This window comes from Cynoglossus semilaevis, chromosome 3 (assembly GCF_000523025.1).
Source record: "Cynoglossus semilaevis isolate Cse_v1.0 chromosome 3, Cse_v1.0, whole genome shotgun sequence".
Classification (NCBI taxonomy): Eukaryota; Metazoa; Chordata; class Actinopteri; order Pleuronectiformes; family Cynoglossidae; genus Cynoglossus; species Cynoglossus semilaevis.
Genome location: NC_024309.1, coordinates 644177 through 662334, shown reverse-complemented (window position 1 = coordinate 662334; position 18158 = coordinate 644177). Strand labels below are relative to the sequence as shown.

The 18158-nt window shown below is 38.5% G+C and overlaps 2 non-coding genes across 2 annotated transcripts; both read right to left on the bottom strand.

Annotated features, from left to right (window-relative positions):
* Positions 1 to 15306: 15306 nt before the first annotated feature.
* On the bottom strand, positions 15307 to 15379 carry trnaa-ugc (transfer RNA alanine (anticodon UGC)). Its single transcript has one exon. It is a non-coding gene; the product is annotated as a tRNA-Ala (tRNA).
* Positions 15380 to 15881: 502 nt separating this feature from the next.
* Positions 15882 to 15954, bottom strand: trnaa-ugc (transfer RNA alanine (anticodon UGC)). Its single transcript has one exon. It is a non-coding gene; the product is annotated as a tRNA-Ala (tRNA).
* Positions 15955 to 18158: the final 2204 nt, after the last annotated feature.

The following is an 18158-nucleotide window of genomic DNA, read 5'->3' as shown; positions in this document are numbered from 1 at the left end:
ATGTTAAAGTCCAAGTCGAGTGGCAAGTCTCTTTACATTTTGTCAAGTCGAGTCTAAAGTCATCAAATTGATGACTCGTCCAAGTCCAAGTCAAGCGACTCGAGTCCACACCTCTGTGGAAACGGACTTGTTAGAACTGGAACTCACAGACAGTGTCGACAAAGTAAAAAGAGAGAGGAGGATGGATTGTGTACAAATAATTCGAAGTTTCGATGAACAAAATACATTTAATCTTTTTAATAATATTGTTACTATTTAACTATTGATGCTTTTTGATGTACATTATGTGACAGCTACGGCTGAATTTTGCTTCCCGGGTTTGTTTTCTTCAGTAATGGCGTTATTATTGCCACATGAGTTCTCTAGGATATAACAAGTCGTTAAACTACATTTCTGCATTTGTGCTGATTGTTTATAGCTTCACTGACTTTATTAAGATGTGGATGTGTTCAAGCAGGATGCCATTGAATGTCTAGTTGTGAAATATACATGGACCACCACTGGTAGTAAAAAAAAATGTACTCATCATTTAAAACCGGCGACACAATGTAAACAAAAGTAGTAAAAAAAAAAAATGTAATCATTTAAAACCGGCGACACAATGTAATAACGGACGCTTAGACTTTCATAAAGCAAATAATTTTACACAGTGCCACTTCAGTGGCTCTGCAATGACAAACACTGACACCTTGCAGATCAATGAGGGAGGTCCTTAAAGGAAGCCGGGAGAGAAGGCAGAACGAGTGCTTTTCAGTATGCAGAGGAAGGCGCAAAAAGTCGACAGCTTGTGTGCATGAGTGTGTGTGTGTATGTGTGTGGTTGGGAGGTGTCAGGGTAACACACTCGGTGTGCTGTATTTATATTCAAAGCAGTAGGAAAAAAATTCATAGGCATCGCTGTTGGCATATCTTTTATGGTTTATGTTCATCCTTCTGGAACAAGTCTTAGCCCTACAACTGAAGAAGTCCACATCATTTATTGATGCACTCTCGACCCTGTTGCGTCTTCAACCACTTGCCACGGGTTTTAGCATATTGCTTTGCACTTCACTTCATGTCTTGTGTTTTTATATGAGCATGTGCAACCACGTACATACATATGTATGCTGGGTGTGTAAGAGTGAGCCTTTTATTTTGGCATTTCCAAAGACAGTAATGTTAACCCTGGGTGAGTTCTTGTTGACCGAAGAGAAAACAAACTAAACTGGGTTAAAACGGGTCACATGACCGTGATAATTCTTTCTTGGAATGTTAGGACTTTTTCCTCAAAATATTATGACATTTTTTCTAGGAAAGTTAGAACTTAATACTCATATGTTTTCAGTCTCTAAATTGTATATATATATATATTTTTTTAATTCTTAATATGGCCCGAAAACTTTGTTGTAAAGAAGTGAATTTAAAACTACTAGAAAATATATCAACATATTATTTTTTAGTTCTAGTGATATCTTGTTGTCTTTTCAGAACACAATACTCCCCAACAAAATATCACAGTCTTTCCTGGCTTTGTGCAGTACAAAGTGGATAAAACACTAAAGGTATGGAACATGTTTCCTCACATGAATAACTTTTTTCTTTCTTTCTTTGTTTCTTTTGTGTGTTTTAGATTAGTATGATGTAGTTTTGTCAGAGCCAACTCTGTTGAATGTGGCACAAACACTATGTACTTACTCTTCAGGGCTTGCAATGAAAAGACTCCTGTTTTACATTGCTTCAAAAAGTTGTTGTTCCAAAATTCTTGGAATTATAACAGACATTGGCGAATTTTTTTTTTTAAAAGGATTGCTTTTAAAGGAGATGTGACTTTCAGTCACAACAACTAAAAAGGCTTAACGCATGTCATGACACATAGTGCTCAAAACCATGAGAACATAGCAATAGAGGCAGCACTGATCAACACTTCCTGAGGTGTACAAAAAAACAAATTTCCGTTAGTGTCGTGTTTTGGCCCAGAGGCAATGTCTCTGTTATTGGTGTGGAACTCCAGGGTTCACCTCCTGGGTAAGTTCAAATTCCCTGTTAGGGCGGTTGGTACCTTCCAGTGGACTCACCACCCACAGGAAGGTTTGGGGGGTTGGTACGGTGCAATGTGATTTGGGTGGCGACTGCTGCCCCCGCGACCCGGTAACGGATAAGCGGATGAAAATGGATGGATGGATGGATGGATTGAATTTCCCTTAGTAAAGAAAAATTCTCCAGAATCAAGAGTCATCTGGCTTCATGTCGGTTACACACACGAAAGAAAATGAATGTAGCACAATCCAATGTATGGCGTATAACCAGCGAATATAAATAAAGCTCTTATCCGTCCGCTGGCCAACTTGTTCCCATGCGAAATCGTAGGTGAGGACCTCATAAACCCCCTGTATACTCCATCCATCCATCCATCCATTTTCATCCGCTTATCCATTACCGGGTTGCCGGGGCAGCAGTCGCCACCCAAATCACATTGCACCGTACCAACCCCCCTAAACCGGGATTCGAACTTGCCCAGGAGGTGAACCCTGGGGTTCCACACCAATGACACCAATCTGGGCCAAAGTGCCACCCCCTGTATACTGTAATATCTAAATAAACTATGTTGTAAACAAGTGCTAGATTAATAAGGTGAATACTGCAACTTGTGGAATTTTTGGAGTTTCAGGAACCAATGCACAATAGAACGATCGTGCATTTTATAAAAGACCTTTACTGGTAGTTGCTGAAGATGAATTATTGAACTATGGAAAATAGTGTCAAAGATGTACACATGTGGATAAGACAAACAATGTTGGAAGAATGTATTTGTTTCAGTAAGTCGGTTATTATAAGAACAGTAACAATTCCATCTGAGGATACCTGCAGCTTTTGACTTAATCGGGTATGCTTTGACATTTGATCTGTCAAGGTCATGGCTTTTGTGTTTATTCATTTGCTGTTTACACTGAGATGTGCTGCAGGAGACTGCTGAAGGCTGTGCTTATTGTTTTACGCTTTGTTGCCTGTCCTTCACATCACAAAGAGACAGCACCTCTGCACTTATAACCAGGAAAGACTCACACACTAATGTATTTTTTTTTTTCAATATTAAAAAATAGTCATTTAGATAAAACTTAACTAACATTTCCAAACAGGTTTAGCCACTGACCACTTTGTCACTAGAAATGAAAAAATAGGATATCTGTTCCAATATTGACAGAGATTTACGGTAGTATTTCCAACTTAAAATGAGGAGATCCTTGACCACACCACAAACCGGTTTGAAGGAGCATAGTAAAGACAGGACACTTTCAACCTACCTCATCAAAAAATATCAGGGGATTGTTGTGTTTGAGAATGAAGGTTTTTGCCCCAGCAATTAAGTACCAAAATTCATTTTGAAATGTCAAATTTGAAAATGAAAATGCTTTTTCATTCTCACAATATTCCTGGACTTTTTGACTCAAAAATTAAAATATCCAAAACACATCCAAACATTCGGATTCATCCGATCCATTTTCATTTTCTTCTTCAACACCACTCATTCTGTAACACAACTGAAAAGAAAACCAAAAGAGAAATTCTTTTTTGTTTTCATGTTCACCCCGCAAAAAAGGTGTCAATCGACTCAATCAAAATCAGTGGCCACTCTTCATTTGAGTTGGTTGGATCCACACTCACCACATGGCTCTGACACTATCGTGCAATTCTTGTTAAAGTTTCAGAGTTTGAGCTAAATACAATATCTGAATTGGATTGGACAGAGTGAGATCTGACAAGCTTGCTCCTATCTGGGATGTCTGGGAGAGATGAGTGCAGTTCTGTTGCTGAAAAAAATACTTTTGCCTTTTCTTGACGTAAATATATACGGGTCAAAATTGACCCGTAACACCATAGATGTTAGTTTAGATATTAATATTGAAATGAAAAAAATAAATAAAACAAATGTATTTAAGATATGTAGCCCTCAGTAATAGTCGGGTAACATGGCAACCTTTTATTTATTAATATGATTCTCTTGAGGTTCATTTTACCATTTTTAAAAAAAAATTTGAAATCGAGGGGTAGACTGACACAAAAAAGCCTAAAGGCCCACATAAAAAGTAATAAAACCCATATTTTCATGGATAAGGAAGCCAAACAAGATAACCAAGAGATGAGAAACAAATTGGATAATGGTTTATTGTTTTTAGTGTATTTTATAGCTGATTTAATACATGGGTCAAAACCGACCCGTTAACACGAGAGATGATACCAGAAAGCTAACACAAGAGGAGGGCTAACCACTGTCTTACCTGTGGGTATATATTCATTTTGCTGTTGATTTCCATGTTTCTTGTGATAAGGCTATACTGTATGTAGAGCTCTGTTTTTGCTAAAGCCCCTGTGGTAACAAGTTATGCTAATTGTAGTCCTAATAAAAGCCAGTCATTGTATTTTTATTTTTTATTTTCTTTTGTTATTGGAAAGTACATGTCTTCAATTAACTCAGCATGGGGGCACCAAAATAGATGTCTTGGCACTTCTACCAAAGGGGAAAAAAAAAGTTTAACCTTTCAATGCCTAAGGTAAAACAGCATCTCAAAAAAGTTGTTCAGGTGCTGAGTTTCAAACACAACCAGGATTTTATTGTGAATGTAAGAACGATTGCTTGGCAGACTAAGTCAGAAATCCATTTAGACTTTAAACACATGACTGGTAGTTTCCTGTCACATTTGATTTTTTTTTTGATTTTTTTTATGGTAATCCAGCTGCTGTAAAGCCACATTAGTCGTTGTGTGTTTCATGCAGAGATAACTTATGTAAAAAAATATCTGTGGTCTCATTACACTCACCTCTCTGTGCGTTGGTGTTTTGACTCTAATACACAGGAGACGGGAGGAAAACCCAGCTGATTTCCATGTTGTCTTTGAAAAGGAGATGTGTGAAGACAGACAACTCTGTGCTAACAGGCCAAGCAGTAACAAGCACTATGCTAATCGCAGTCCTAATGAAAGCATACCTCCAGGCCCAATTCTGTTGCAAAATAAATGCATTCATTTAACTCAGCATGGGGGCCTTGGTGCTTAGAGTTAAAAGAAAATACACAAGCTACACATCCTAAGTTTGGTTTTGTAAAAGGGAAAAAAAAATGTTGAAATTGTTGTTGGGTATTTTAGAACAGGTGCAGGTTTGTTTTGCATAGGCCCGAACACAAAAGTTTGCAGTGGGTTAAATCTTGTTAGGCAGGAATACAGAAGAAACTGACATTAAAGGTTAGTTTTAAACCTGTTGAAAACTGTTGTGTACTTTTTATATTCTAAACAATGTATATATATATATATATATGTATGTCCATACAGGGCATCCTCGGTTTATGACATTCTCTGAGTTATGTCCCAATCTCCCATAACACTACGAAGAAACCAGCACTCCATCATTTTGACGAACGTCGTTAAAATTTGCCAACTAGTTAGCATGCAACGTAGTTTGCTAGCGGAGCAGACAAACACATTGTCACATTATGCTATATGTGGAAGACATCTATGTTTACATTGCCATATGTACATTTGCTTTCCTTTGTTTGTGTTGTTTTTTGGGGAACTTTTTGACTCCTCTGATGTTTTTATGTCCTAGATTAGGATGTTACCACTGTTTTAGCGTAGGTGACTTAGGCAGTTTTGTACATTGTGTGCATTCGGGTCGCACCGTAAGAACGGAAGTCAGATCCCCTACATGTATATAATGGCTATAACAACACGTGTGTTCGTGTTGAGCTCTTCGGTGCAGAATGTTTGGTAAAAACACACCAAGCAAGTCCAATCTTAACTCATCATGCAGGTCATTGAAAAACAACAAAGGAACACATGCCAGGCGGAAAAAATGGTGAAAGGATGGGAAGCACGAACAAAACAAACATGGGGTATCGGAACATGGAGAAACACGCAGGAATAACACCACTGACATTGAACAAACAAGGAACAATGTATACTGAAAACAGAACAATGATCGTTTCAGTGAACTTACGTTACAAAAGACATGAGAAAAAACACAAAATGAGTTGCTATGAGGCAAAACATTGCTGGAGACTGGGGATGGCTCAAACTGATACTCAAGATCGATATTAGTCAACTCAGGTCAAGAGATGCCATAAACGGGTACAATATCATCTCAGCAAGGCCAGCGCATAGCAGAGAAGAAAATAATGTTGTCATGATTTAAACCGGTAATGACCCAAATGCAGGCTCAGACGACATTAAGTGAGAAACAAGGATTTATTTTGCTGTGGGAGACAAAGGGGAAGGAGAGGGTCTAATAATGAGAAGAAGGAGTTACAGAGTGTAGGCTGTCCGGATCTGGCTGGTGGAGAGCAGGCAAGCAGGTAGCAGGAGGGGGACCTGAGCACAAGAAGATCAGTCATTAAAGATTATTTCCTAAATCAACAGGAATCACAAAGAACAATAGTTAAAGTTAATCTGGATGTTAGCTACCACGGTGGCTGAACAAACGATCTGACGACGAGTGGGAGAAAGGCCAGGGTTTTTATGCCGTCAGAGTGATGGGTTGATTGAAGGCAGGTGCTGAGGAACGGCAGGGGGGCTTCGGTGATTATCCTGGCAGAGTCAGGGAAATGTGCCACGCCCACCACACAGACAGAGACAAGTGCACAACACAAGAATGGGGAAAACAAAGGGAAACACAGGGAAACGAAAGTCACGACTGTCATCGTGACAAATGTATCAGACTGATATGAGATTTTCTAAGTTCAAGTACCTGTATCGAACATAAAAAAGTATTCTGTCGAGCCATCCCTAGACTACAATAAAGTTGCTGTGGTTCTCAAAAAATGCAAGACTGGGATTTTCAGGGATTTTCAGGGATTTGCTGAATTTACGATATCACAACATCACAAAATCTTGGAGAGACTTCCAAGTGGGAAGAAGGTGCCAAAAAATACTGATTCTTATATCTTTTGGCATCTAAAAAATACAACTCTTGTTTCTTGTATATATTTCTTGTTAATATTCAGTGGGTTTCATTATATCAGCAAATTTAAATTCCGTTGGCTACATTTTAAATGTGTGGTTAAGAAATGCTCTGTGGAATTATCTCATCTCCAAAGGCTGCTGTGTTTTTGTTTCGTCACTGTAGCTCCGGCAGAGGGAAATAACTTTTGAGCAAATGCTTTGAATCAATGTGTATCAATTCAAAAGTAGCAAGTCTTTAAAATAAAAATGCCTCTTTGATATCTGAGCGTGAAAACATTTCAATTTTCTGATTGTTTGGTGTCGTTGCCTTAAAGGCCAAGCATGCCAGTGATGAATGGCGTGCTATTCAAAAGCCTCGCTCCGAGGGATCTATTTTGTTGTTGCTTTTCTAAGAAAAATACCACATCAATCGTAACCAGAGTGAGGGATTTGCACCAGCTGAGTGTTAATCTAATAGTCTGGCCCACACAAGCAGATGGTAATATCTCAAAGCCAATTTGACAAAAAATAATTTAAAAAAAAATGTCCTTTTTGTAACATCATCTTTATCTAGTCTAGCGTAGTCTTGGGAATAAGTCTTCAGAAATAAAGCAGAGCATAACACAAACAGAAATCCAAGGAAAAGCCAAGTTATAGTAAAAAACCACAGTTGGGTTTGTATCACAGTTTTCTGTTTTGTTCAGTCAGTTAATTGTAAGATAAAAAATACCCAAAATATATTATATCGTTGTGAGTCTTAGGCTAAAGGTTGGTAAAATGCAAGAAAGGGGACATGACTAGTATTTCAATACGCAGTGGTGTGGATCAGAGGGCAGTGAGGGGTGTGTGAAAACATTTCTGTCCCCAAGGGGGGGACATAACAGAAAATAATTGAGAACCACTGCAATTGGTGTTGGTCCCTTTGTTTCAAATCAATACAAAAACACAAAAAATGATCAATGATCAAAATATGTATACACTATATATTAGGGGTCCAAGGGTATGCAGAACCTGTGATTTGGTACATACCTAGGTGTAGACATCACACTGTGGTACATTATTAACAAACAACTTTACTTTTCCTTTTCCTGGCACTTACCCACAGTTGGATGATGCCGTTTCAAGTGAGTTACCGCGTTTGACATTTTGCAAGTTGGACAGCCAATTTTCCACTTCATGGTTGGACATTTTTGTTCACCTATTTAATTCCCTTTCTCCTACTTCTACTGTAGTATACCAGAGAGTGTTACTGAACAGCAGACATTAAGACATTGCCTCTATTTGATATGCGAGGCTCGGCTATGCTAACTGATAACTTAAACAAAGTTGCTTTAAATATCTTATTGACTCGTAGCGCTTTGGCCCAGAGGCAATGTCTCTGTCATTGGTGTGGACCCCCAGGGTTCGAATCCCAGTTAGGGTGGTTGGTACCTTCCAGTGGACTCACCACCCACAGGAAGGTTTAGGGGGGTTGGTATGGTGCAGTGTGATTTGGGTGGCGACTGCTTCCCCTGTGTCCCGATAACAGATAAGCGGATGAAAATGGATGGATGGATGGATGGATCTTATTGACTTATGAGAGCAGCATTTGGGTCCCCCTTTCTGGGGTCTTTGATTTATGTTTGAGTTATGTTCCTACGGTTTGATGTAACACAATTTCCTGCACAAATCGGAACTCACATACTGTACGTAAGTGCCTATGTCACTCACCTACGCTAACTAATGTAATGTAAACAAAGTTTTCTTTTGTGTATATCCCCACGTGATGACGTATTTGCCAACTAGTTTGCATTTATATGCATTTATGGGAAATTGCAACGTAACCACGAAACCCCTGTATACATATGCAGGAATTCCATCCATCCATCCATCCACCCATCCATCCATCCATCCATCCATATTCATCTGCTTATCCGTTACCGGCTCACGGGGGCAGCAGTCGCCACCCAAATCACACTGCACCGTACCAACCTCCCAAACCTCCCTGCGGGTGGTGAGTCCACTGGAAGGTATTAACCGCACTAACCGGGATTCAAACTTGCCCAGGAGGTGAACCCTGGGGTTCCACACCAATGACAGAGACATTGCCTCTGGGCCAAAGCGCCACTATGCAGGAATTACTAAAGTTCCTAAAGTGATTATGCTAGGTAAAATTATATCATGGCTCAAGTGCTTTTATCATATGCTGAAATCCTGCACCCTCTACAGTGGTATAAGGTTGAATAGTTTTGGCTAGGAAACATCCTGATGCTTTTGCCTTTTGCCCTGTCTGACTTGTCACTGTGAGTTTATTAAAAAGCCTGGGGAGTAAAATTAGTTCTTTCCAACCCTAACCCTACACACTTTTATCAACCGTTTTTCTTGTCCCCCGTTATTAGAAGTTATTTCTCATGTGTAGCACAGTACAGGCTGATTCTGTCAAACAAATTGTTATTGACTTTAATGACAAACAACTGTTTAATTTGAATAAGCTCAAGATGGATGACAAGTGAATAAGATAAAATAATAATAAAGACAAGATAACTTTATTGTAATTGAACCGTAATATAAATAGAACAATATAACAGAATTAAAGACAATCACATATAATGGAGGCTAGACAAGACCATGCACTATATATTTGTATACAAATAACAACAACCTACGCTTGATAATTAAGCCTTATGAAGACCTATGTATGGAGACATATATACGTATGTATATATATGTGTGTGCGTATTTGTTACAGTCGTCAAGATACGGTAACCACTATGAAATGAACAACGCAAAATCTTATATTTATATCGTCAACCTCTGATGTGCAGAATGTGCAGTGGTTATGTGCTCAACTGTTCCACCTTAAACTGAATTGTCAACCACTAAATTCTGATAATGCAGTGGTTCTGTGCTCAGCTATTCTACCTTAAACTGAATTGTCAACCACTAAATTCTTCCTCCCACATTAATTCAAACCAAGGTTCTGCATGTGAAACTAGCTCATATGCGAAATATGAAAATTCAATTACGATTCATATGTGTTAAAAAAAAACAACCACGGTAGAAAAATCAAGATTGTGCATGCTGACCGGAAATATCCTTTGATAAAAATAAGATGGCATGTTTAAGGTATCTGGGCATGTGACCTCAATATTTTATTAAAGAACATACCACTTAAAATGGATATAATAAGAATAAGAAACAGACTTCCTGCTCATTGCACTGTCAGGGCATCAATGTGACCATCATTTTGAACATGCACTGACATTCAGGGCATCAATGCGACCATCATTTTGAACATGCACTGACATCGTGACTTGTAGTTGTGACCAACTCAAACCTTAGTACACAGGTAGAGTGCATGGCTTTATTTCCTTCTATCCTGACCTGCTCATTACATGTGTCCAGGTGTCTTGATCCAATGTGTCCACACCAATATCCACTAAAACCTGTAGCACTCTGGGGTATTACCCTAGTGTTTCACCCGTTATTGGATGCCGGCGATATTATTCCCTGTGAGTCTTCGACTGTGTGTAGGTATTGTTTCCTGTTGAAGAAAAAAAAAAAGGAGACATGGACAGCTTTGTGAGTGATGTCTTGTACAAAACATCTTAAGTTTCTACAACTAACACACTTCAGCCCTGTCACCAAGAAGAGCTTGTTGCTCTATGTTGATGATTCTCTGATATGTGTACATCTCGGGGGAACAATGTGAAAAAAGTTTTACATTTTGTTGCCCAAACATTTAGCCAAAGGGAAACAAAGATAAAGCGGGTCAGAACAGCGATGTATTAAACAAGAGGTTGTCTTTGTGTTCATTATTCTATTCTATTACATTCCAGAGCAAGATGAGACCTCGCTGTTGAAACATGTCAAGGTGAAACTATACCTTTGTTTGTTTGTATATAATAAACTTGAAGAATTATATTATCGTAGGGATTTTCAATCTATGCACAGAAATGTCAACCTAAAAAAAACAGGCACAATGAAATTGAATTTCCCAATTAGAGAACCAACATTTTTTACTTCAGTTATTACATTTAAAACATGTTTTTTCTCTCAACTATTTTACAATTAATAGTTACAGTTAATCATTAAAATAACTTGCAAATGTGAATTTTACATTTGTGTGATGGAAAAGATTAAAACGAATATTAAAGTCATAGACCAACTATTGCGGTTAGTCTGTATATTATACAAAATACTGGTAAGTCATAGAAAGGTCCATGTAACAAAGGACTCTAAGATGGCGTGAAATAAGATTGGATGGTCTGATGAGCCCAAGATAGAACTTTGGTTAGTCTGTATATTATACAAATCCTTAATTCTAAGCGGTATCGTGGAGAAAACCAGGCACAGCTCATCACCTGTCCAATACAGTCCCAACAGTGAAGCATGGTGGTGGCAGCATCATGATGTGGGGGTGTTTTTCAGCTGCAGGGACAGGACGACTGGTTGCAATCGAAGGAAGTACAGGGATATCCTGGACGAAAACCTTCTCCAGAGTGCTCAGGACCTCAGACTGGGCCGAAGGTTCAACTTCCAACAAGACAATGACCCTACAGCCAAGTACAAGGATATCCTGGACGAAAACCTTCTCCAGAGTGCTCAGGACCTCAGACTGGGCCGAAGGTTCAACTTCCAACAAGACAATGACTCTAAGCACACAGCTAAAATAACCAAGAATTGGCTTCACAACAACTCAGTCCATGGCCCAGCCAGTGCCCTGACTTAAACCCAATTGAGCATCTCTGGAGAGACCTGAAAATGGCTGTCCACCAACGTTCACCATCCAACCTGACAGAACTGGAGAGGATCTGCAAGGAGGAATGGCAGAGGAGCCCCAAATCCAGGTGTGAAAAACTTGTTCCCAAAAAGACTCATGGCTGTATTAGCTCAAAAGTGTGCTTCTACTAAATACTGAGCAAAGGGTCTAAATACGTATGTCTGTCAATATGGGGTGCTGTGTGTACATTAATAAATCAAATAAAAAAATGTCAACAATTCTGTGTTTTTCTGTCAATATGGGGTGCTGTGTGTACATTACCATAGCTTATTCAATAGCAAGCAACAAAAAAACAATTCTAGCAAATCATTTCCTTACCATCGTGCAACAACTCAACTTGCTACCTGGCTGGTTGAATCAATGTTGGGACATTTATAGGAAGGGAAGTGAACTACTTGGCATTGTGACACAGCACACCACTGCACACAACGAAATGTGACCTCTGCATTTTAACCCATCACCAAAGTGAGCATGGAGCAGCTTTAAGTGCATGGGGACTGTGCCATCCTCAGAGCACCTCAGTGGAAACTTGGCAGTTTGTGGACTCAAACCTGAAACCTTCCGGACCCAAGTCTGCTTCTTTCTGGATTAAATGACCTGGATGACTGAGAACCAGACATGTACAGTACATATGTATGGTATGTGGGTTCTGACTTATGGTGAAAAGTGAGTGAGGTAACGTTGCACCGTGGGTACGGAACTCGAGAATCCCCTGTATACCGGACAGTGGGTATAAGTTTAATAGTGCGACAGTGTTTTTGGATACAAAGATACTTTTCTGGCAAGTAGGTAGTGCTTACATAAAATAGTGCAGCGATAGCTGCTTTATCAATATTTCATATCTCCCACCTCCCTCCTTAGACCCTTCCCTTCACTTTCTGCACCTGTCCAGCTGCTTCTGGGATGCGGAAAAGCCAAAACTGACACAAAAATAAAGACATCAAAAGTCGATCGTGAATTATGAAACTTCAAAAAGAAACAAATCTAAGAACAATGGCAAAGAATGGAAGAAGAAATAATTTAAAAAAGGATAAAAGTGACGTGTGGACCCTGCAGATGACCCTGGACTGTCAACTTCACACCAGTACTGCTGTCACAGTACATTCATAAATAGCATTAACAATGCATCAGAGCGGCAGTAGCCCTGCTCCTAGTGTGAACTGGGGATGAGTGTAACGTTGAGGAGAAAGAAGTGGAGCGTGCCTATGAATTATTAACAGTGCTGTATTAAAAGCAGCAGTAGGATAATGTTTGTGGTGTTCAGAGAAAGAGAAAGCTGGCAGGCAGGGCTGGAGGCCATCTGCCAAACTTTTTATACAGCACATATAGAAATACAGAAGCTCCCAGGAGACTGTCAGGTTGCTTTTTGGACTTTTGACTGCAGTGATGTTTAGGACTGTCCAGTGTGGAGGTTTCTGTTTGTTTTCGCATATCAGAGCCACTCACTGTTGTGATCAGAAACATTGAATCCCGATGTCTCGTCACCTTGTTGGAAACGGACTACGTCAAAAACCAAAAACCAAAGAAATTCATTTAATTTACCACAACCTGATTGAAGCGTAAATAATTTATTTTCCCTTTTTGTTTATGTATTTATGTATGTGTTTTTGATTGTATTTATTTAAGTTACATTAAAACTGGGGTTAAGCAGTCTAGGTTATATTGATGTTACTCAAGCTTGTTTTGATTTGATCACAATTGATTAGATTAGATTACATTAGATTGAATTAGACTGGTTTAATTTAGATTGCCATATTTTTTGGACCATGAGCCGCACTGGATTATAAAGTGCAATATCAATGAACGGATTCAGTTTCATACATAAGGCGCACTGGATTACAAGATGCATTAAGCGACACAAAACAGTCAGAGAAACAATTAAGTGGAACAATCAACCATCTTCTTCATCTTCTTGTTGCTGTCATTAGTTGTTCAGTGATGATTCCGGCCTTCGTGAAAGCTCGGACGACACACGAGACTAATATCTTAGTCCAGGCATCCACGATCCATTGGCAGATAGGGTTGCCTCCCTCTCTTGGTAAATGTGTGTTCGCCTTCTGTCATCCAATGCTCCCACGCAGCTTGCCATTTAACTTTAAACGCCCTGTTAACACACTTTGGTTTTGACAATATGTGAGATGGGCGCGCATGGAGTTGCAGATCAATAGGGACAGAGATTTCTGGAAAAGGGTAGTAACTTGGACACAGGAGGGCAATGTTGTTGATTAGATTAGATTAGATTAGATTGAACATTATTGACCCCACTGTGGAAAAATTCGTCTAGAATTTGAAACTGTAAATATAACGACCACAGTTCTATTGTCAAATGGAAACGAGGGATTTAGAAAAACATTTTGGATTTTTAATACAAAAGAGAAGTAAAATAAAATATAGGAAGTATGTGTATCAAAAATCTTTAAAATGAATGTATCATAAGAGTAGCAACCTATATCCTTTGATTCAAGATACCTTCTCTACCAACATGTCCAAACCTGGAAGTGTTGTACCAGTAACTTGGTGTTAAGTGAAAACCTTTCACTGCATTTTCTTTGTACAATGTACATAGTTTTCCTACTTTATTTCCATAATTCAATCAAACCATATTTTGTTTTGTGCCCAGGGCTGCATCTACATACAAACTAGTTTGACTCCTGATTGAAAGATGATACAGCATTCCCGCCCCTTTGCCAAAACAAAGGCTGTTCAACATCTCCGCTAGTGCTCAGTTGCAGATTGGTGTAATGTATTTTACTTAAATTCTAACGTGCAGTTCATATCAGCAGGCTTTGACTTGCTGTCTGGTGCAGGCTATCTCGACCACATTCTTCCACATCATCAGAGAGAGAGAGAGAAAGAGAGAGAGAGAGAGAGCAATTAGGCGTAATCTCCTCCATCTGCAAGCACTATTTGAGGAAGGGAGACACACAAACACACACAGCAATGCCCTTCATTACACTGCCATTAGCATCTATCTGGCCCAATGGGCTTCTAAAAAAGGTCTCACTTTGGTCAGTTGGTTCTTTTGAATGGTAATCATGGTAACAAAAAAGACAAAACTCATTAGAGTTTCTCAGCCACATGTGGCTTGCTAGTATTAGTGCTAATGCAGTATCTCTAAGCATCAGGCTATCTTGTTCTGTCATATATTGCCATTTGGGTCACTTGTTAAAAAATGAGGCAATGTAACATGTTAAATGAAAACTTGAATACATTTGTCTGGAAAAAAAGGGAAGAAGCAAATTAGGCTCTAGAGCCTTTTACTAACACTACCAAAACCAAAAAGAAAGAACAAGAAAGGGAACAGCAATAAACTGAATAACAATATTTCTGGTCATTTTATTGGTATCTCCAAACAAAATCTTAGAAGATTAAAAACAACAAATCCCAGTCTATTTCTATTGCTATGAATTGATACAAGGTTATGCAACAACACACAATTCAGATTCAATTCAAAGCCAGTCTTCAGTCTTAAACAATTCAGAAAGTTAATTAAAATTTAACATTTCTATTTTTTATTATAATTATCATTAACATTAATTTGTAAGGACGGAAGCGGTATTCCAAAACTACTTTTTAAAAATTTAAATTAACAAAGAAGCTGGTAGATGATATTGTACTGCTGAAGACTCGGCTGTCTTGGAGGATACGGGCATCGATCCCGTTGCCTCTCGCATGCAAAGCGAGCGCTCTACCACTTGAGCTAATCCCCCTACCGTCCACGAAAATTTGCTTGAACATACAGCCTGAAGACAGCTTAAAAATTCAACAAAGAGTAACAAATAAACTGGAAAATAATTTGGAAATTTCAAAGGACACTCCAACATTCATGTGACTGTATTATTTATGCGGTAAGTTGGATACTACCAGTTTTGATAGATAAAAGCTCAGTTTATATGGAGGATACGGGCATCGATCCCGTTGCCTCTCCCATGCAAAGCGAGCGCTCTACCACTTGAGCTAATCCCCCGATATGCGCACAGCTTCATTTAAGCTTCACGGGTGACAATAACTTAAAATTTCAACTCAGATGAACAAAAGCATAGAAAAGGATTTAAACAATTCAGAAAGTCACTTAAAATTAAAGATTTATATTTTATTATAATTAACATTAATTTGTAAGGAGGGAAGGGGTATTCCAAAACTACTTTTTAAAAATTTAAATTAACAAAGAAGCTGGTAGATGATATTGTACTGCTGAAGCCTCGGCTGTCTTGGAGGATACGGGCATCGATCCCGTTGCCTCTCGCATGCAAAGCGAGCGCTCTACCACTTGAGCTAATCCCCCGATATGTTGACTGCATAGCTGACAATAGTGTAAAATTTCAACTCATTTCAACTCAAATAAGCAAAAACAACGAAAAGGATTTGAACAGTACCAGAAATTATTAAAAATGTAACATTTATTTTCTGCTGTATATTGATATAATTATTTAACATTAATTTGTAAGCATGCAAGAGTAATCGCAAAACATTTTTGAACATACAGCCTGAAGGCAGCTTAAAAGTTCAACAAAGAGTAACAAATACACTGGAAAATAATTTGGAAATTTGAAAGGACACTCCAACATTCACGTGACTATTTTATTTATGCGGTGAGTTGGATACTACCAGCTTTGATACGTAAATGCTTGGTTTATATGGAGGATACGGGCATCGATCCCGCTACCTCTCGCATGCTAAGCGAGCATTCTAACACTTGAGCTACTCCCCCGATATTCGTACAGATTCATTTAAGCTTCACGGGTGACGTGATATGTTGGGTTCATAGCTGACAATAGCTTAAAATTTAAACTCAAATGAACAAAAGCATAGAAAAGGATTTAAACAATTCAGAAAGTCAATTAAAATGAAAGATTTCTATTTTATTATAATTAACATTAATTTGTAAGCATGCAAGAGTAATCCCAAAACATTTTTGCACATACAGCCTGAAGACAGCTTAAAAGTTTAACAAAGAGTAACAAACACAATGGAAAATAACTCGGAAGTTTCAAAGGACACTCGAACATTCACGTGACTATTTTATTAATGCGGTAAGTTGGATACTAACAGTTTTGATACGAAAAAGTTTGGTTTATATGGAAGATATAGGGATCGATACCGTTGCCTCTCACACGCAAAGCGAGCGCTCTACCACTTGAGCTAATCCCCCGATATCCGCACAGATTCATTTAAGCTTCACGGGTGACAATAACTTAAAATTTCAACTCAAAAAAGCAAATCATGGAAAAGGATTTGAACAGTACCAGAAAAGATTAAAAATGTAACATTTATTTTCTGCTGAATATTGATATTATCATTTAACATTAATTTGTAAGCATGCAAGAGTAATCGCAAAACATTTTTGAACATACAGCCTGAAGAGAGCTTAAAAGATGCGGTAAGTGTAACAAATACACTGGAAAACAAATTGGAAATTTCAAAGGACAGTCCAACATTCATGTGACTATATTATTTATGCGGTAAGTTGGATGCTACCATTTTTGATAGGTAAAAGCAAGGTTTATATGGAGGATGCGGGCATCAATCCCGCTACCCCTCGCATGCTAAGCGAGCGCTCTACCATTTGAGCTAACCCCCCGATATGTAGGGTTCATAGGTGACAATAGTGTAAAATTTCAACTTAAATGAACAAAAACAAGGAAAAGGATTTAAACATTTCAGAAAGTCAATTAAAATTAAACATTTCTATTTTTATTATTATTATCATTAACATTAATTTGTAAGGATGGAAGGGGTATTCCAAAACTACTTTATAAAAATTTAAATTAACAAAGAAGGTGGCAGATGATATTGTACTGCTGAAGACTCAGCTGTCTTGGAGGATACGGGCATCGATCCCGTTGCCTCTCGCATGCAAAGCGAGCGCACTACCACTAGAGCTAATCCCCCTACCTTCCAAGAAAATTTGCTTGAACATACAGCCTGAAGACAGCTTAAAAATTCAACAAAGAGTAACAAATACACTGGAAAATAATTTGGAATTTTCAAAGGACACTCCAACATTCACGTGACTATTTTATTTATGTGGTAAGTTGGATACTACCAGTTTTGATTCGAAAAAGCTTGATTTAAATGGAGGATGCGGTCATCGATCCTGCCAGCTCTCGCATGCTAAGTGAGCACTCTACGTTTTGAGCTAATCGCCCGCTATATAGGGTTGATAGGTCACAATAGCTTAAAATTTCAACTCAAATGAGCAAAAACATAGAAAAGGATTTAAACAATTCAGAAAGTCAATTAAAATGAAATATTTCTATTTTATTATAATTAACATTAATTTGTAAGGACGGAAGGGGTATTCCAAAACTACTTTTTAAAAACTATTTATGCGGAAAGTTGGATACTACTAGGTTTGATACGAAAAGCTGGGTTTCTATGGAGGCTGCGGGCAGCGATCCCGCTACCTCTCGCATGCTAAGCAAGCGCTCTACTTTTGAGCTAATCCCCCAATATGTTGGATTCATAGCTGACAATAGCTTAAAATTT